The following is a 22,344-nucleotide window of genomic DNA, read 5'->3' on the forward strand; positions in this document are numbered from 1 at the left end:
CATCAAGGAAAGGGGTTTTAACAATTAACAATGGAAAAGATAAGTTTTCTAGTGGAATTCACAATTAACCAGGAGAAAGGAGATCCACCAAGAGGTGGGTGTATACCATTGACTGGCAGGCTAAATATTTTCTCCTTGATGTGATAATTCTGAAATTTAACTCTGATATTCCTTGAAGTTATTATTTTAGGGTCTCTTATAGGAGATAATCAGGGAATTCTTTCAATGTCTATTTTATGTTATGGTACCGGCACATCAGGGCAATTTTCTTCAATGATTTCATGAAAGATATTGTCTAGACTCTTTTTCCATCATGGTTTTCATGTAGTCCAATAACTCTTAGATTGTCTCTCCTGGATCTAGTTTCCAGGTCAGTTTTTGGTTTTTGTTTTTTGTTTTGGCCAATGAGATATTTTATATTTTCTTTCAATTTTTAATTCTTTTGGTTTTGTTTGACTGATTTTTCATGTCTAATTGAGTCAATCGATTCCATTTGTTCAATTCTATTGTTTAATCAATTATTTTCTTCAGTTAGTTTTTTTAAATCTGATTTTGCATTTGGCTAGTTGAAGTTTTAAATGAGTTGTTTTGTTCATTATTTTTTTCCATTTCACAAATTCTGTTTTTTAATGAGTTGCTTTCTTTTTCCATTTCATCAAACCCATTTTGTAAGGAGTTAGATGCTTTTTCCATTTCTCTAAATCTACTTTTTATATAGTTTTCTTCAGATAATTTCTGTGTTTCTTTTTTCAGACTCTCCTGTCAAATTCTTGTTTCCTTTCCCCATTTATCTTCTAAGTTTGTTTCTTATTTCTTCTTATTTTTAAGTTTTTTTTGTATTTATTAAAGCTTTTTGTTTTCAGAAAATATGCACAGATAATTTTCAGCATTCACCCTTGAAAAACTGTGTGTTCCTCCTCTCTTCCCACCTTATCCTCTAGATTGCAAGTAATCCAAGATGTTAAACATGTGTAATTCTTCTATACATTTTTTCTCAATTATTATGCTTCACAAAGAAAATCAGCTCAAAAAAAAAAGAAAAAATGAGAAAAAACAAAATGCAAGAAAACAACAAAATGAATGAAAATGCTATATTGTGATCCACACTCAGTTCCCATAGTCTCTTCTCTGGGTGTAGATGGCTATCTTCATCACAAGATCATTGGAAGTAGCTTGAATCATCTCATTGTTGAAAAGAACCATGCACATCAGAATTGATCATCACACAATATTGTTGTTGAAGTGTTTAATGATCTCCTGGTTCTGCTCATTTCACTTAGCATCAGTTCATGTCACTCCCTCCAGGCCTCTCTGAAATCATCCTGTTGGATGTTTCTTACAGAACAATAATATTCCATAACATTAATATACCATAATTTATTCAACTGATGGGCATCCATTCAGTTTACAGTTTCTTGCCACTACAAAAAGGGGTGCTACAAACATTTTTGCACATGTGGGTCCCTTTCCCTACTTTGAGATCTCTTTGGGATATAAACTCAGTAGAAACACTGCTGGATCAAAAGGTATGCACAGTTTGATAGCCCTTTGGGCATTGTTCCAAATGGCTCTCCAGAATGACTGGATCATTCACAACTCCACCAATAATGTATTAGTGTCCCAGTTTTCTCACATCCCCTCCAGCATTCATTATGATGAATGGTATCCTGTCATCTTAGTCAGGTGTGTAGTGGTGTCTCAGAGTTGTCTTAATCTGCATTTCTCTGATCAATAGTGATTTAGAGCACCTTTTCATAGGATTAGAAATAGTTTCAATTTCTTTATCTGAAAATTGTCTGCTCATATCCATTGACCATTTACCAATTGGAGAATGACTTTTATTCTCATAAAGCTGAATCAATTCTCTATATATTTTAGAAATAAGACTTTTTCACAACCCTTGGATGTAACATTTTTTTTTCCTTACTTTATTGCTTCCCTTCTAATCTTGTCTGCATTGGTATTGTTTGTACAAAAACTATTTTAACTTACTGTAATCAAACTTATCCATTTTTTTAAATTCAACAATATACTCCAGTTCTTCTTTGGCCACAAATTCCTTACTTCATCACAGCTCTGAGAGATAAATTATCCTGTGTTCTTTTGATTTGCTTACAATATCATTCATTATGTTTAAATCATGAACCCATTTCAACTTTATTTTGGTTTAGGTTGTTAGGTGTGGTTCAGTGCCTAGTTTCTGCTATACTAGTTTCCTATTTTCCAAGCAGTTTTTGTCAAATAGTGAGTTTCTATCCCAAAAGCTGGGGTCTTTGGGTTTGTTAAACACTTGATTACCATAGTCAATGGACTATTTTGTCCTGTGATCCTAACCTAGTCCACTGATTGACTACTCTTTTTCTTAGCCAGTACCAAATGGTTTTTATGACTGCTGCTTTATAATATAGTTTTAGGTCTGGTACAGCTAGATCATCTTCATTTGCATTTTTCATTAATTTTCTTGAAATTATTGACCTTTAATTCCTCCAGATGAACTTTGTTATTATTTTTTCTAGCTCTGTAAAATAATTTCTTGGGAGTTTGATTGGTATGGCACTGAATAAGTAGATTAATTTAAGTAGTATTATATTGGCTTGCTCTACCCATGCGCCCTTGATATTCTTTCAATTGATTAGATCTGATTTTATTTGTGTTGAAAATGTTTTGTAATTGTGTTCATGTTGTTCCTAGGTTTGTTTTGTCATACTTTTTATATTTTCTATAGAAATAGACTTTATTAAAAATCAAATTAACAAAAACCATATGATCATCTCAATAGATGCAGAAAAAGCATTTGATAAAATCCAACATCCATTCCTATTAAAAACTCTTGAGAGTATAGGAATAAATGGACTTTTCCTTAAAATAATCAGGAGTATCTATTTAAAACAAGCAGTAAGCATCATATGTAACGGGGACAAACTGCAACCATTCCCAATAAGATAAGGAGTGAAACAAGGTTGCCCACTATCACTGTTACTATTTAATATTGTATTAGAAATGCTAGCTTTGGCAATAGGAGATGAGAAAGAGATTAAAGGAATAACAATCACTCTTTGCTGATGATATGATGGTATACTTAGAGAACCCCAGAGACTCTACTCAAAAGTTATTAGAAACAATCCACACCTTCAGAAAAGTTGCAGGATACAAAATAAACCCACATAAGTCATCAGCATTCTTATATATCACTAACAAAACCCAACAGTTAGAGTTACAAAAAGAAATTCCATTTAAAGTAACTACTGATTGTATAAAATATTTAGGAATCTATCTGCCAAGGGAAAATCAGAAACTTTATGAGCAGAGCTACAAAACACTTTCCACACAAATTAAGTTCGATCTAACCAACTGGAAAAATATTAAATGCTCTTGGATTGGGCGAGCAAATATAATAAAGATGACAATACTACCTAAACTAATCTATTTATTTAGCGCTATACCAATCAGACTCCCAAAAAACTACTTTGATGACCTAGAAAAAATAACAAAGTTCATATGGAAAAACAAAAGGTCAAGAATTTCAAGGGAATTGATGAAAAAAAAATCAAATGAAGGTGGCCTAGCTGTACCAGATCTAAAATTATATTATAAAGCAGCAGTTACTAAAACCATCTGGTACTGGCTACGAAATAGACTAGTTGATCAATGGAATAGGTTAGGTTCAAAGGACAAAACAGCCAATAACTTTAATAGTCTAGTGTTTGACAAACCCAAAACCCCCAGTTTTGGGGATAAAAATGCATTATTTGACAAAAATTGCTGGGAAAATTGGAAATTAGTATGGCAGAAACTAGGCATTGACCCACACTTAACACCGTACACCAAGATAAGGTCAAAATGGGTTCATGACCTAGGCATAAAGAATGAGATTATAAATAAATTGGAAGAGCATAGGATAGTTTACCTCTCAGACTTGTGGAAGAGGGAGGATTTTATGACCAAAGAAGAACTAGAGATCACTATTGACCACAAAATTGAAAATTTTGATTATATCAAATTGAAAAGTTTTTGTACAAACAAAACAAATGCAGACAAGATTAGAAGGGAAACAATAAACTGGGAAAACATTTTTACAGTCAAAGGTTCTGATAAAGGCCTCATTTCCAAAATATAGAGAGAATTGACTCTAATTTATAAGAAATCAAGCCATTCTCCAATTGATAAATGGTCAAAGGATATGAACAGACAATTCTCAGACGAAGAAATTGAAACTATTTATAGACATCTGAAAATATGCTCCAAATCATTATTAATCAGAGAAATGCAAATTAAGACAACTCTGAGATACCACTACACACCTGTCAGATTGGCTAGCGTGACAGGGAAAGATAATGTGGAATGTTGGAGGGGATGTGGGAAAACAGGGACACTGATACATTGTTGGTGGAATTGTAAACACATCCAGCCATTCTGCAGAGCAATTTGGAAATGTGCTCAAAAAGTTATCAAACTGTGCATACCCTTTGATCCAGCAGTGCTATTACTGGGCTTATACCCCAAAGAGAAACTAAAGAAGGGAAAGAGACCTGTATGTGCCAAAATGTTTGTTGCAGCCTTGTTTGTAGTGGCTAGAAGCTGGAAAATGAATGGATGCCCATCAATTGGAGAATGGTTGAGTAAATTGTGGTATATGAACATCATGGAATATTATTGTTCTGTGAGGAATGACCAGCAGGATGAATACAGAGAGGACTGGAGAGACTTACATGAACTGATGCTGAGTGAAATGGGCAGAACCAGGAGATCATTATATACCTCAACAATGATATTGTTTAAAGATGTATTCTGATGAAAGTGGATCTCTTTGATAAAGAGAGCTAATTCAGTTTCAATTGATCAAGGATGGACAGAAGCAGCTACACCCAAAGAAAGAACACTGGGAAATGAATATAAACTGCTTGCATTTTTGTTTTTCTTCCCGGTTATTTCTACCTTCTGAATCCACTTCTCCCTGTGCAACAAGAGAACTGTTCGGTTCTAAACACATATATTGTATCTAGGATATACTGTAACCTATTCAACATGTAAAGGACTGCTTGCCATCTGGGGGAGAGGGTGGAGGGAGGGAGGGGGAAAATCAGAACAGAAGTTTGTACAAGGGATAATGCTGTAAAAAATTACCCTGGCATGGATTCTGTCAATAAAAAGTTATTTTAAAAAATAGACTTTACAATTAAATGGAATTTCTTTTTTTATTTATTACTGCACATCATTGTTGGTAATATATAGAGCTGCTGCTGACTTATGTGAGTTCAATTTATGTGATACAACTTTGCTCAAATTGTTAATTGTTTCAACTAGATTTTAGTTATTTCTCTAGAATTTTCTAAGGATATCATCATATCATCTTCAAAGAGGAATAATTTTGTTTCCTCATTGTTTAATCCCTTCATTTTTTCTTTTTTATTGATAAAATTATTCTAGTATAGTATTGAATAATGGTTTTAATCATGGGGATCTTTTTTCACCTTTGATCTTATTAGAATGCTTTTAGCTTAGCCTCATTATGTAAAATGTTTCCTAAAGGTTTTAGGTCAATACTGCTTATCATGTTAAGGAAACCTTCCTTTATTCCTTTGGTCTCAAGTGTTTTGTTTTGTTTTGTTTTGTTTTTTGTTGTTGTTGTTGTTTTGTTTTCTTAAATAGGAATGGGTGCTGTGAGTGTCTCTACTGGGCTTATACCCCAAAGAGATACTAAAGAAGGGAAAGGGACCTGTATGTGCCAAAATGTTTGTGGCAGCCCTGTTTGTAGTGGCTAGAAACTGGAAAATGAATGGATGCCCATCCATTGGAGAATGGTTGAGTAAATTGTGGTATATGAACGTTATGGAATATTATTGTTCTGTAAGGAATGACCAGCGGGATGAATACAGAGAGGACTGGCAAGACTTACATGAACTGATGCTAAGTGAAATGAGCAGAACCAGGAGATCATTATATACCTCAACAATGATACTATTTGAGGATGTATTCTGATGGAAGTGGATCTCTTCGATCAAGAGAGCTAATTCAGTTTCAATTGATCAAAGATGGGCAGAAGCAGCTACACCCAAAGAAAGAACACTGGGAGATGAATATAAACTGCTTGCATTTTTGTTTTTCTTCCCGGGTTATTTATACCTTCTGAATTCAATTCTCCTTGTGCAACAAGAGAACTGTTCGGTTCTGGACACATATATTGTATCCAGGACATATTGTAACCTATTCAACATATATAGGACTGCTTGCCATCTGGGGAAGGGGGTGGAGGGAGGGAGGGGAAAAATCGGAACAGAAACGAGTGCAAGGGATAATGCTGTAAAAAATTACCCTGGCATGAGTTCTATCAATAAAAAGTTATTAAAAAAAAAAGGAATGGGTGCTGTGTTTTCTCAAAAGGTTTTTTCTGCTTCTACTGAGATAATCATATGATTTCTGTTATTTTTGTTATTGACAGGGATAATTATGCTAATAGTTTTTCTAACACTGAAGCAGCCTTGTATTCCTGGTACAAATACTGCTTGGTCATAGTGTATTATCTTGATTATAAATTGCTGTGATCTTTTTGCTAATATTTTATTTATAATTTTTGTGTTAATATTCAATAGGAAAATTGGTTTAAAATTTTTTCTCTGTTTTGGCACTTCTTGGTTTAGTCATCAACACTATCTTCCTGTCATAAAAGGATTTGGCAGCACTCCTTCCTTACCTATTTTTCCAAATAATTTACAGAGTATAAAAATGATCTGTTCTTTTAATCTTTTATAGAATTTACTAGCAAAGCCATCTGATTTTTGAGATTTCTTTTTTTCTCACAGAGATCTTTGATGGTGTGTTTAATTTATTTTTCTCTCTACTTTTTCTTTTCAAATACTGTATTTTTCCTCATCACATACAATAACAATTTTTAACATTAATTTAAAAATTTTGAGTTCCAAATTTTCTCTTTTCTTCCTTCCCTCTTCTTCCCTTTCAATGAGAAGTCAGACAATTTCATATAGGTTATTTTTATCTACAGCCAAGCAAAATGTATGTCCACATTAATTGTGTTGTAAAAGAAACACAGAAGAAAAAATAAACCCAAACAAGGAAAATAAAGAAAAATTTAAAAAGTATGCTTCACTATGCATTCAGACTCCATCAATTCTTTCCCTGGAGATGGATAGTGTTTTCTTTTTTCTTTTTTTTTTTTATTAGATTGTTGAATTTTCGATCAGTTTTTAGTCTTTCCATGGCCATTATGGCAAGTAATTTTTTTACATCATGATCTAAAAAAAGATTAATTTATTATTACTACCTTTCTGTATTTGTTTGTGAAGTTTTTAATGCCCTAATATATGGTCAATCTCTGTGAAGATTTCATGTCCCTCTGAAAAAAGGTATATTCTTTTAAATCCCCATTAAATTTTCTCCAAAGGTCAATCATAGGTAACTTTTCTAAAATTCTATTTACTTCCTTAACATTTTTTTTCTTTATTTGTGGTTTTATTTATTTAATTCTTAGAGAGAGAGCTGGAGGCCCCCCAACAGTATATATTTTTTTCTATTTCTTGTAGCACAGTTCTTTAAGAATCTGGATGCTAAAGAGCTTACAAAAAAGCATCCCCAGGATAATACACCATGATTTATACCAGGAATGCAGGGCTGATTCAATATTAGTAAAACTATTACCATAATTGACTGTAGCAATAACAAAATAAAAAAAATATATGATTATCTCAATAGATGCAGAAAAAGAACTTGACAAAATCCAAAATCTAGTCCTATTAAAAACATTAGAGAGTATAGGAATAAATGTTAGTTTTGGCAATAAGAGAAGAAAAAGAGATTAAAGAAATTAGAGTAGGTAATGAGGAAAACAAATTATCACTCTTTGCAGATAAAATGATGGTATACTTAGAGAACCCTAGAGAATCAAGAAAAAACTATTAGAAATAATCCATAACACTAGAAAAGTTGCAGGATACAAAATAAATCCACATGAAACATTAGCATTTTTATACATCACTAAACAAATTTCAACAGCAAGACATACAAAGAGAAATTCCATTTAGAATAACTGTTGATAGTATAAAATATTTGGGAATCTACCTGCCAAGGGAAAGTCAGGAACTGTATGAGCAAAACTACAAAACATGTTCCACACAAATAAAGTGAAATCTAAACAATTGGAAAAATATCAAGTGCTCTTGGATAGGTTGAGCAAATATAATAAAGATGACAATACTACTTACACTAACTTATTTATTTAATGATATACCAAACAAACTCCCAAGAAACTATTTTACTGACCTAGAAAAAAATAACAACAAAATTCATCTGAAAAAACAAAAGATCAAGAATTTCACGGGAACTAATGAATAAAAAAATCAAATGAAGGTGGCTTAGCTGTACCAGATCTAAAACTAAATTATAAAGCAGCAGTCACCAAAACTATTTGGTACTGGCTAAGAAATAGACTAGTTGATCAGTGGAATAGGTTAGGTTAACAGGTCAAAATAGTCAATAACTATAGTAATCGAGTGTTTAACAAACTCAAAGTCCCCAACATTTGGGTTAAGAATTCGCTATTTGACAAAAAAACTTCTGGGAAAACTGGAAACTAGTATGGCAGAAACTAGGCATTGACCCACAACTAACACCATATACCAAGATAAGGTTGAAAAGGCTTCGTGACTTAAACAATAAGAATGAGAGTATAAATAAATTAAAAGAACATAGCATAGTTTTACCTTTCAGACCTGTGGAGGAGGAAGGAATTTGTGACCAAAGAAGAACTAGAGATCATTATTGATCACAAAATAGAAATTTTTTTATTATATTAAGTTAAAATGATTGTACAAACAAAACTAATGCAGACAAGATTAGGAGGCAAGCAATAAACTGGGAAAACATATTTATATTCAAAGGTTCTGACAAAGGACCCATTTCCAAAATTTATAGAGAATTGACCCAAATTTATAAGAAATCAAGCCATTCTCCAGTTGATAAATGGTCAAAGGATATGAAAAGACAATTTTCAAATGAAGAAATTGAAACTATTTCTAGTCATCTGAAAAGGTGTTCCAAATCATTAATTACAAACTAAGACAACTCTGTGATACCACTACACACCTTTCAGATTGGCTAAGATGACAGGAAAAGATAATGATGAATATTGGAGGGGATATTGGAAAACTGGGGCACTGATACAATTTTTGGTGGAATTGTGAATGAATCCAACCATTCTGGAGAGCAATTTAGAGCTATGCTCAAAAAGGTATCAAACAGTGCATACCCTGTGATCCAGCAGTGCTACTACTAGGATTATATCCCAAAGAAATCTTAAAGAAGGCAAAGGGACCCACATGTGCAAAAATGTTTGTGGCAGCCCTGTTGGTAGTGGCTAGAAACTGAAAATTGAATGGATACCCATCAGTTGGAGAATGGCTGAATAACTTCTGGTATATGAATGTGATGTAATATTATTGTTCTGTAAGAAATGATCAGCAAGATGATTTCAGAGAGGCTTGGAGAAACTTACATGAATTGATGCTAAGTGAAATGAGCAGAACCAGTAGATCATTATACATGCCAACAACAAAATTATATGATAATCAACTCTGAGATGGTTCAAACTAGTTCCAATTGTTCAGAAATGAAGAGAATTAGCTACACCCAGAAAGAGAACTATGGGAAATGAGTGTGGACCACAACATAGCATTTCCACTCTTTCTGTTATTGTTAGCTTGCATTTTTGTTTTCCTTCTCGGGTTTCTTGTTTCTTTGTTTTTTTCTTTCTTGATCTAATATTTCTTGGGCAGCAAAGTAATTGCATAAATATGTATACATATGTTGCGTTTAACATATAGTTTAACATATTTAACATGTATTGGACTACCTGTTATCTATGGGATGGGGTGGGGTGAAGAAGGGGAAAAGTTGGAACAGAAGGTTTTGCAAGAGTCAGTGTTGAAAAATTACCCATGCATATGTTTTTTAAATAAAAATAAATAAATAAGAATATTAATACAAAAAATAAATAAATAAAATATCAGTAAAGAGATTACAGCAATCCATCACCAGGTTTATTCATTATTACCCAGTGGGCAATACAAGGAATGCCTGGTTGGTTCAGTATCAGGAAATCTATTGGTGTAATTGACATATCAATAACGAAAGTAACAGAAATCATGATTATCTCAATAGATTCAGAAAAAGCTTTTGATAAAATACAATGCCCATTACTGTGATAAAACACTATGTTGAAAAAAAAAATTTCCCATTAAATTATAAGCAGTATTTATCTAATACCTTTATCAAATATTACATGTAATGGGGATATGCTAGAACCATTCCCAATAAGATCAAGGATGAAACAAAGACAGCCATTATCAGCACTATTATTCAATATTGTACCAGAAATTGTACCAGTTACTTTTATCAATAAGGGAAGGAAACTAAATTGAAAGAATTAGAATAGGTAATGAGCAAACAAAACTATCACTCTTCACAGATGATATGATGCAACCTTTGGAGAATCCTAGAGACTTGAATAGAAAACTACTTGAAACAATTTAATCAAGTTGTAGAATATAAAATAAACCCACACAAATGATCAGCAATTCTCTCTGTTACCAGCAAAGCCTAGCAGGAAGTGATAGAGAAATTCTGTTTAAAATATCTGTAGACAATGTAAAATATTAGGAAGGTTACTTGCCAAATGAACTGAGAAACAATATGAACATAATTATACAATGCTTTTCGTACAAATCAAGTCAGATCCAAACAACTGGTAAAATACCAGTTGCTCACTGGTAGGTTGAACTAATGTAATAAAAATGACAATTCTATCGAAATTAGTCTATTTATTCCCATAACAATCAAACTGGGAAAAATATTTTATAGAGCTAGAAAAAATAATTTAAAAATTCAAATGAAAAAGAAAAAGTCAAATATTTCAGGGGAATTAATGAAAAACAATTGCACAGGATAGTGGCCTACCCAATTATAAAGCAGTGGTTATCAAAACCACTTGGTACTGGCTGAGAAATACAGTGGTGGAGCTGTGTAATAGGCTAGGTACACAAGATATAATAGTCAATAACCATAATAATCTATTGTTTGACAAATCATGTGTTTCTAAGATCATGGATCTCATTATTTCTTACAGAAAAGTAGTATTCCATCACAACCATATACAAAATCTTATTTAGTCATTCTCCAATTGATGAGCAACCACTCACTTTCCAGTTTGTTGTTTGTTTGTTTTTTGCTACAACAAATAGAACAGTTATAATTATTTTAGAACATAAAAGTTCTTTCTTCCCTGATCACTTTGGAAAACAAACCTAATAGTTGTATTGGTGGGTCAAAGGGTATACATGGTTTTATAGTCCTTTGAATATAGTTCCAATTTGTTCTACATAATGGCTAGTCTAGTTCACAACTCTACCAGGTGTGCATTAGTTTCTCATTATTTTACATGCCCTCCGACATTTTTCATTTTTCTTTTTTGTCATATTACCTAACTGATAACTGAATCTCAGTCTTAGTTCCATTAAATTTTTCTAATTACTAGCAATTTAGAGCATTTTTCATTGTGATTATTGATCTCTTTGATTTCTCCTCTGAAAACTTCTTGTTCATATTTTTGATCATTTGTTAATTGGAAAATAACTCATTTCTTATAACGTTATCTCTGTTTCTTATATTTTTGAGAGACGTGGTATCAAATTTTCCCCATTTACTCATTTTTCTTCTAAATTTGGCTCTACAATTGTTTTGTACAAAACAAAACAAAACCAAAATTGTTTTTAATTTCATGTAATTAAAATTATCCATTTCCTTTCTAATGATCTTTATCACTTGTCTGGTCATAAAGTCTTCCCTTATCATAAATTTGACAGGTACATTTTTTCCCTCTAATTTACTAATGATATTACTATTTCTATCAAAATCAAGTACCCATTTTGACCTTATCTTGGTATTTGAAGTGGCATATTGATCTATGTTTAGTTATGCAAAACTGCTTTCCAGTTTTCCCATCAATTTTTGTCACACAATGAGTTCGTTCTACCAAAACTTGAACTTTTCTTTTTATCAAACACTTTGTTACTTTGATTATTTACTACTATGTATTATGTACCTAATCTTGTTGTTGTTTTTCCTCTGTTAACAGAAAGAACCTTGACATCAGGAGGTGATGCCCTGACATGAAAATGAGCTCGATTGAAGTGAGGGAGAACCTTGAAAGTTCACCTGTCTCACTTTCCCCTTCAGAGCCATCTGGGTCCATTAAGCAGAGAGACATCAAGGCAACTGGAGATGGCCCTAGATCCAAAGGGGGACCTTGGCCTGTCTAAGGTAAGATTTTCAACAGGTTTCACTTTGATTGAGGCTGCACCTATTCAGTGATTAAGGCTGGGTAGCAATTGAGACAATGAATCTCCTCTTTTACTTAGTCCAGAAAGAAACCTGTCTCCTACAGGAACAGGCCATGGTACTGCAAAAAATTATATACATACATATATATATATATACATACATACATGTATATACATATATATGTATATAATTTTTTGCAGTATATATATACATATATACATATACATACATACATATATATATATATATGTATCTGAAGTCAATGGTCTTGTGTTTTACCTTAGGTACTTGGGCCCTCAGTTTCCTCTTCTTAAAAATGAAGGGGACAGGACTAAATGGACTGTGAGGTCTTTTTCTAGATCTAAAGCTGGGATCCTAAGATTGAGGAAAACATGAAGAAGATGCTTAGGGACTAAGTCTGACCTCAGAAATCTATCTCTTTCTTTCCAGTGATTGAGGGTAATTTTCTCTAGCAAAACCTATGATTAGAGAAAGAGAAAAAGAAAAAACTAGAAAAGAACACTTCTATCATAAACTGTGAGAACGGCCATGATTGCTTCATGAAAACATTCAGAAACCAGAGCACACATACTTTAAGAATGTGTGTGCTCATGAAGATCTCATTTCACTCAGGCCACATTTAGTGCTTGGTAATTCCACAATTCAATTAAGTAAGGCCAAATTTTATTTTTCAAATCTTAATATTTAATTGAAGATTTATGAAATGGGACACACTTGGCTTGATTAGTAGTTACAATTAGAGGCTGGAAATGGGAGAAAATATAAAGCTTCATGTTCCAAGAAATGGGGGCAGGGAGTCCTTCTGGTCTGGGATGTTTCTAGGCTAAGTGTGAAAGGCAAATGGATGGCTTCATAAAGCATCCCAGATGCTCTTTAGCCTCTATGAATAATTCAGCACAGATAGACCACACTATATCTGTCCAGTTCTTTCAATGGAAGGCAGAAATTTAAGAGTGTTGAATTCTAAGTAAGAAGACTGTTTTTGCTTTCTGTGGGACCTTGGACCATCAATCAGTCTGCTAGGTGGTACAGAAGATGTAGTGTTAGACCTGGAATCAGAAAGACCCGAGTTCAAATCCAGCCTCAGGTACTATCTGTGGGGCCCAGGAGCTATACCACTTCAGGCTGTCTCATTTTTAAAATAACATTAACAGCACCTGCTTCACCAGAGCTGTCTTAAGGATTAAATGAATGAACACGTATACTGTGTTTTGCAAACCTTATGGATGTTAACAATTATTTTGAGCTATTAAGCACTTAGAATATGTCAGACTTTATACTAGGTACTTAGGATTTAACAACAAAAATGAAATAGTCTCTGGTATCAAAGACCTTATTCTATTCAAGATGTTCAAAAGTATAATAACTACATCTATAAGTATCACATGAATATTGTTACTGACACAGAGCAAGTTACTAATAAATACTTATGGATGGATTGGTGACCAAAGTATATACATTATATATGCAAAAGGAATATATTTTAATAGGGGGAAAGGGAAGGCTTTAGCAATTGGGAAGATCTGGAAAGGCTCAGTGAGAGAGAGCTCTTGAACTGAGCTAAAGAAACAAGGAATTCTAAAAGGCAGCAGTGAGGAGAAATATCAAGCATGGGTAACAGTCAAGCATAGATAACCAAGTTGGAGATAGGAGATGAAACATTAAGGAAGCCAGTTTAGTTGTGAATTGATCCAATCATTCTGGAAAGCAATTTGTGACTGTGCCCAAAGGGCTATCAAAAATTTGATCCAGCAGTGTCTCTATTGGGCCTATATACTAAAGAGATCTTAAAAGAGGGAAAGGGACCCATATGTGCAAAAATGTTTGTGGCAGCCCTTTTTGTAGTGGCAAGAAACTGGAAACTGAGTGGATGCCCATCAGTTGGAGAATGGCTGAATAAGATATGGTACATTCATATATGGAGTATTATTGTTCTGTAAGAAATAATCAGCAGGATGATTTTAGAGAGGCCTGAAGAGATTTACATAAGCTGATGCTAAGTGAAGTGAGTAGAACCAGGAAATCATTGTACACAGTAACAGCAAGACGGTGTAATGATCAATTTTGATAGATGTGGCTCTTCTCAATAATACACTGATCTAAAACAATTCCATGGACTTGGCAGGAAAATGTCAACTGTGTCCAGACAAAGAACTATTGAGACTGAATGTAGATGAAAGCATCCTATGCTCATTTTTTGTCTTGTTTTGTTTTGTCCCCTTTCCTATGTTTTTCTCCTTTTGTTCTGATTTTTATTTCCAAAGATGTCTAATATGGAAATATTTTTTAAATGACTGCACCTATGTAACCTATGTTAGATTGCTTGAGGGAGATAAGGGAGGAAAGGTAGAAAATATTTGGAACTTAAAATTTTACAAAAATGATTGCTGAATTTGATCTTTATTTGTAATTGGAAAAACAAAATGGAAAAAAGAAAAAAGAGAGTAATCTTAGCTAGATTATAGACTATATGAAGTCAATATAATAAGCCTAGAACATTAAGCTGGAGCCAGGGATTTGAATGACAAATAGAGGTTTTTCATTTGTTCCTTGAACTAAGTCCTTTGCAATTCTAAGTCTATGACCTTTTGAGGATATTTTAGGGCTTTACTGAGTACTACTACTAGAAGATAGAGTACTTTATTAAGTGGGGTGATCCATGCTTAATGTATTCCACTGATAAGCTTCTCTATATCTTAGCCAGGACTAGATTGTTTTCATAATTGGTGCTTTGTAGTATACTTTGAAATTTAGTATTGCTTCACTGCATTCTTTCACTTTTTTCCACTCATTCCCTTTAAATTCTTTACCTTATATTCTTCTCAAATGAATTTGATTATTATTTTTTCTTCTTCAATAATTCTTTGGTAGTTTAATTGTTGTGACACTGAATAAGTAAATTAACTTTAGGTAGAATTGTATTTTTTTTAATAGCTCAGCCTACTGATGAGCAATTCACATTTCTCTTATTGCCACATCTTTATTTGTGTGAAGATTGTTATCTCCTTGTTTTCATGTAGTCCATGGATTGGTCTTGGCAGAGAGACTCCTTAGTCCTTAGTATTTTATGCTGTTTGCAGTTGTTTTAATAGAATTTCTTTTTCTGTCTCTTTCTGCTGGGTTTTTTGGTGGTATAGAGAAATGCTGATGACTTATGTGGGTTTACTTTGTGTCCTGAAACTTGTGTTCTGATTTCTCTCTCCCAACATGATTCATAGAAATGTTTATAAGGGTGCATTTTCCATTTGTTATAAAGTTTTTATGTCCTAATTCAAGGTAAGTTTTTGCGAAAGTCCCATGTACAGCTAAGAAAAAGTTATATTTCTCTGTTTCCATTTAGTTTTCCCCAGAAGTCTATCATATCTAACTTTTCTAAAATTCTTTCCATCTTCTCAACTTATTTCTTATTTATTTTATACATAGACTTACTTAGAGAAGGAAAAGTTGAGGTATATATAGTTTATTTCCTTCTCCAATTTATCTAATTTTTTCCTTTAAGAAGTTTGCTGTTCTGCCACTTGACTCATATTTGTTTAGTATTTATATTGCATTATTTTATTATGTTACTTTTTAGCAAGATGATTTTTCCTTGCTTATGTCTTTGAATGGTGTCTGTTTTACTTTTGCTTTCTCTGAGATGGTGATTGCTACTCTTGTTTGTGTCTTGATCTTCCTTGTCTTCATTGTACCTTTGTATGGTCTGGGTTGTGAATGTGTGTTGGGGGGAGGTACACGAGTGAGTGTGTGTATGTGTGTGCTCATTTTCCCAGTCTATTGCTTGATTTTAAATTTATATTAAAGTTGGTCTGTTTCCAAAGTGAAAACTGTGGGAAAATGCAATGTCTGAAGCTTTAGCCTTTTTCATGCTACTATTTTCAGATCTGATTCTGGGGGTTTGAAAGTTTTCAGTGAAGGTTAGGCAATGTAATCTGGAGAAAGGTGTAATTACTTCCCTCCTTGTCTGTGCTGTGGTTATTACTGAGGAAGAGGAAGAGGAAAAACCCCTGATCTCTTGAGACTGCAATCATTACAGATACTCAGGGTCCATAATAACCTTGTGACACAAAATGATACTGTTTCTCAAGGTCCCTACTCTTTCTCGCCCTAAAGTGGTCCTCCAGAAGTCTGTATAAGTCATGGAGTTGCCAAATAGCTTCTAGTCCTGCATCCGGTACTATTCTCACTAATGAGGAGAACATGGCTATGGAATGAAAATGCTGGGAGAAAATGATCACTCAGTTTTAGAGTCTGTGATAATTGAAAGGTAATCTGGGTACAATCTGAGAAGAAAATGAACCAAGTAGTGTAATTTTCCATAAATCCAAAGACCATAAATATTGAAGTAAGGACTTGCTTTTTGACAGAAGCTTTTGATAACCCTGAAAAGCAGGATGGCAGAAATTAAGGACGGATCAACATTTTGCAACATAAGCAAAGGGAAGTTTCAAATGAATACATAAATCAGACAAGAAATATTCAGGAACAAAGTAGAGATAGAGGAGATTGCAGGAGGTAAAAATTGGTTTAGTTATATCAAATTCAAATGTTTTGTGAAAAAATCAATGGGGCTAAAATTAGAAAAGAAGGCAATTGGGAACAATATCTTGCATCAAGTTTTTCTGATATTGAAGATAGAGGACCAATTTTATTTGATCCAGCTATAACACTACTAGGACTACACCCTAAGAGAGATCAAGGAAAGATGGGAAAGAACTGTGTGTGCAAAAATATTTATCACACCTTTTTTATAGTAGTCATAAAGTGGAGATTAATGGTGTGCTCTTCAACTGGCAGAATCCCTAAACAAACAATATAATGGAATAGTATCACACTCTAAGCATGAAGAGTTTCAGACAAACCTGGGACATTGAGTCTCAAAAATCAAAAGTCTGTTACATAGATAATGGATGATTGCTATGTTCTCTCCTAGCTCTCAAGTTTTATACAAATTATGTGAAACCTAAGTGACAGGGAAATCTGAGGACAACGTACAGATTTTTCAATATTATTTTACTCTATCACAGTTACATGTAAACATATTTTTAAATATCTTTTTATTTTCAAAATATATGCAAAGATATTTTTCAACATTCACCCTTGCAAAATCTTGTGCTCCAAAATTTTCTCCCTCCCTTCCCCCTACTCTTTTGCCTAAACAGCAAGTAATCCAATATATGTTAAACATGCAATTCTTCTTTACATATTTCCAAAGTTATCATGCCACGCAAGAAAAATCAGATCCAAAAGGGAAAAAAATGACAAAGAAAACAAAAATCAAGCAAATAACAACAAAAAGGTGAAAATGCTATATTGTGATTCACATTCAGTCCCCAAATTTCTCTCTCTGGATTCAGATGGCTCTTACCATCACAAGTCTATTGGAATTGGCCTGAATCACCTCATTGCTGAAAGGAGCCATGTTCATCAGAATTGATCTATGCATAATCCTGTTGTTGTTTACAATGTTCTGCGGGTTCTACTCACTTCACTTAACATAAGTTCATGTAAGTCTCTTCAGGCCTTTCTGAAATCATCCTGCTATTGACAAACATATTTTTAAACATTTCTTTGAAAAAATGAGTTCTAATTTTTCTTTACCCCTCCTTCCTTCATCTCCCACTTCCTGAAATAGTAAACAATTTGGTATGGGTTATACATGTTAAACCATGCCAATCATATTACTCTTTATATTACTTTATATATTATATATTATATGTTACTTTTATGACATAGTAATATTATAAAAGAATACATAGATCCAAAGAGGAAAAAACATAAAAAATAGGGGAAGCAAAAAATAGTATGCTTTGATCTGCATTAAGGACTTTATCACTTATTTATCTGGAAGGGGATATTTTTCATCCTTAGACAATTTGGAATTGTCTTAGATCATTGTATTGAGGAGAAGAGTTAAGTCATTTAGAGTTAGTCATTGTACACACACACACACACGCACATATATATATGTTTTTCAGGCTCTGCTCACTTCATTTTGCATCAGTTCATATATGGTTTTTGAGGTTTTTCTTAAAAGTGAATGTTCATCCTTGTTTGATTGTTCATACAATCATATACAACAACTAGTTCAGCTATTCCTCAATTGATGGGCATTTCCTCAGTTTTCATTCTTTGCCATCATAAAAAGAATTGTTGCAGATTAATTTTTGTACATATAGATCCTTTCCCCCTTTTTTGACCTCTTTGTGATATAGATTTAGGAATGGTATTGCTTGGTGGCCATGCATTTTGATAGCCCTTTAAAGATAGTTGCAAATTGCTGTATAGAACATTTGGGTTAGTTCACAACATCACTAATGCATTAGTGTTCCAATTTTTGCAATCCAAAATTTATGATTTTCCTTTTCTGTCATATTAACCAATCTTCTAAGTGTTAAGTGGCACCTCAGAATTGTCTTAATCTATATTTCTCTAATGAATTGTGATTTAAAATATTTTTCCTCTGTCTATAAATAGCTTTAATTTCTCCATCTCTAAACTGTCTGTTCATATCATTTGATCAATTGGGTAATGATTTGGTATGTTTGGATAATGAATTAGGTAAACATTTGACATTGATATTTATATATGAAAAATGGATCCTTTATCAAGACAGTTGTAAAAATCATTTCTAGCTTTATGCTTTCTACTCTTTGTTGCATTGGTTTTGTTTGTGTAAAACCTTTTAAATTTAATACAATTAAAACTGTCCATTTTACATCTTGTAATGGTCTCTATTTCTGGTCATAAAATCTTTCCTTCTTCATGCACCCAACAAGTAAAAACTATTTCTTGCTCTCCTAATTTGCTTAAGGTATTACCCTATATTTTTAAATTATCTGTGCATTTTGATCTTACCTTGTTTGTGTCGTGTTCTTCCTCCTTCGTTCTAGAACATGACCAATGTCATCAAAAGGGTGATGTCTTGACTTGCAAGACAATTGATGTGAGTCAGGATTGTGAAATCATTAGCTTCATTGTCTCCTTCAGAATCAATTAAGTCCAGTAGCAAGACATATGACATGATGGTTGAACATGATCCCAAACACCTTGCGGTCCATCATGTTTGTATGCTAAGTTTTTTCCAAGGTCTCAGTTTGCCTGAGGCAACACTAGGTTAGAAATCAGGCAAAAAAAAAAAAAGTACTTTGCGTACTCAAAAAAAATCAGTCTTGGATGGCAAGACCCACAGGGGTTTCTGTCCAGAATAGAAATGGTTGCCATTTACATTTACTTTGAGCCATCAAAACTCAAGCAATTACCAAGTGAGCCAAAACTTAGATCAGTCAGTGGGGGCCAGAATGATTCAGATTCAAGGAATAGTCAAGTAGCTCCATTTGAATCCCACTGAGCTTTATCAGAGACTGGTTTTCTAGAGCACTATTTCAGGATATGATAAGTGAAGCTATACTGGAGAGGAGTTAATTGATCCAGTTTTTTTCCCCCTGAAATGATAGAATAAACAAGTAAGGAAGAGAATAAAAAATTCTAGTCCCCAAACTTCAAGATATGTTGTAAAGCTTATGGGATGAAAAAATGTATCTTCCTGTGGACAGAGCACCTTGGGAATGCAATTTAAGTTGTTGACCTCTCCTTCATGAATGCAGGCTGAGCCACTGTAATGAAGATGACAGTTCCACTTAAATTAATTTACATATTCAATGCCACACCAAACTATTAAAACTTTTTTTATAGAACTAGAAAAAATAACAAAAATCATATGAAAGAACAAAAGATCAAGAAGATCAAGGGAATTAATGAAAATTATTGTGAAGATGGATTAACTGTACCAGATTTCAGACTGTATTAAAAAATGAAATCGTCAGAATTATATGATATTGGCTAAAAAATAGAGTGGTGTATCACCGAAATAGATTGGGTATGTAAGACACAGTAGAAAATTACTATAATAGTCTAATGTTTGATAGTGTTTCATAAATATGAAGGTCCTGCTTTTTGGGGAAAATGGACAACAAACAATATGGCAGAAACGAGGTAGAGACCAACAACTTAAAGATCTCTTTGTGATATAAGCCGAGTACAAACACTGCTGGATCAAAGGGTATGTGCACAACTTGATAACTTTTTTTATTATAACTTTTTATTTACAAAACATATGCATGGGTAATTTTTCAACATTGATCCTTGCAAAATCTCCTGTCCCAATTTTTCCCCTCCTTCCCCCCACCCCCTCCCCTAGATGATAGGTGGTCCAATATGTGTTAAATATGTTAAAATATATGTTAAATCCAATATATGTATACATATTTATGCAGTTAGCTTGCTACACAAGAAAAATCAATTTTGGAAAGGAAGGAAAAAAACTAAGAAGGAAAACAAAAATGCAAGCACACAATAACAAAGAGTGGAAATGCTATCCTGTGGTACACACTCATTTCCCACAGTTCTTTCTCTGGGTATAGCTGATTCTCTTTATTACTACTGGAACTGGTTTGAATCATCTCATTGTTGAAGAGAGCAACATCCATCAGAGTTGATCATCGTATAATCTTGTTGTTGCCTTGTATAATGTGATCTCTTGGTTCTGCTTATTTCACTTATAAATTCATGTAAGTCTCTCCAAGGCTCTTTGAAACCATCCTGTTGGTCATTTCTTAAAGAACAATAATATTCCATAACATTCATATACCATATTTTATTCAGCCATTCTCCAATTGATGGGCATCCATTCAATTTCCAATTTCTAACCACTACAAAAAGGGCTACCATAAACATTTTTGTACACGTGGGTCCTTTTCCCTTTTTTAAGATTTCTTTTGGAGATAAACTCAGTAGAAAGACTGCTGGATTAAAGAATATGCACAGTTTGATACCCCTTTGGGTATAGTTCCAAATTGTTCTCCAGAATGATTGAATTCATTCACAACTCCACCAACAATGTATTAGTGTCCCAGCCTTCCCACATCCCCTCCAAGATTCGTCATTATCCTTTCCTGTCATCTTAGCCAATCTGAGAGGTGTATAGTGCTACCTCAGAGTTGTTTTAAATTGCATTTCTCTAATCAATAGTGATTTAGAGCACCTTTTCATATGACTAGAAATAGCTTCATTTTTTTTTAATCTGAAAACTGTCTGTTTGTATCCTTTGACCATTTATCAATGGAAAAATGGCTTGAATTATTATAAATTTGAGCCAAATGTCTATATTTTAGAAATGAGGTCTTTATCAGAATCTTTGAATGTAAAAATGCTTTCCCAGTTTATTGCTTCCCTTCTAATCTTGTCTACATTAGTTTTGTTTGTACAAAAATTTTTAAACTTAATATAATCAGAACTATCTATTTTGTTATCAATAAGGACCTCCAGTTCTTCTTTGCCACTACACAAATTCCTTCATCCTCCAGAGATCTGAGAGGTGAACTATCCTACGATCTTCTAAATTGTTTATAACATCATTCTTTATGTCTAAATCCTGGACACATTTTGACCTTATTTTGGTATACTGTGTTAGATATGGATCAATGCCTAGTTTCTGCCTTACTAATTTTCAATTTTCCCCACAGTTTTTACAAATAGTGAATTTTTGTCCCAAAAGCTGGGGTCTTTGGATTTGTCAAACACTTGATTATTATAATCATTGATTATTTTATCCTGTGAACTAATCTGTTTCACTGATCAATTAGTCTATTTCTTAGCCAGTGCAAAATGGTTTTGATGACCACTGCTTTATACTATAATTTTAAATCCTGGTTTAGCTAGGCCACCTTCATTTGCATTTTTCATTAATTCCCTTGAAATTCTTAACCTTTTGTTCTTCCAGATTAATTATGTTGTTATTTTTTCCAGGTCAGTAAAATAGTTTCTTGGGAGTTTGATTGGCATAGCACTAAATAAATAAATTTAGGTAGTATTGTCATCTTTATTATATTTGCTTGACCTATCCAAGATAACTTGATATTTTCTTAAGTGTTAGATCTGATTTTACTTGTGTGACAAGTGTTCTGTAGTTTTGCTAAT

Source organism: Antechinus flavipes, chromosome X, assembly GCF_016432865.1.
Source record: "Antechinus flavipes isolate AdamAnt ecotype Samford, QLD, Australia chromosome X, AdamAnt_v2, whole genome shotgun sequence".
Taxonomy (NCBI): domain Eukaryota; kingdom Metazoa; phylum Chordata; class Mammalia; order Dasyuromorphia; family Dasyuridae; genus Antechinus; species Antechinus flavipes.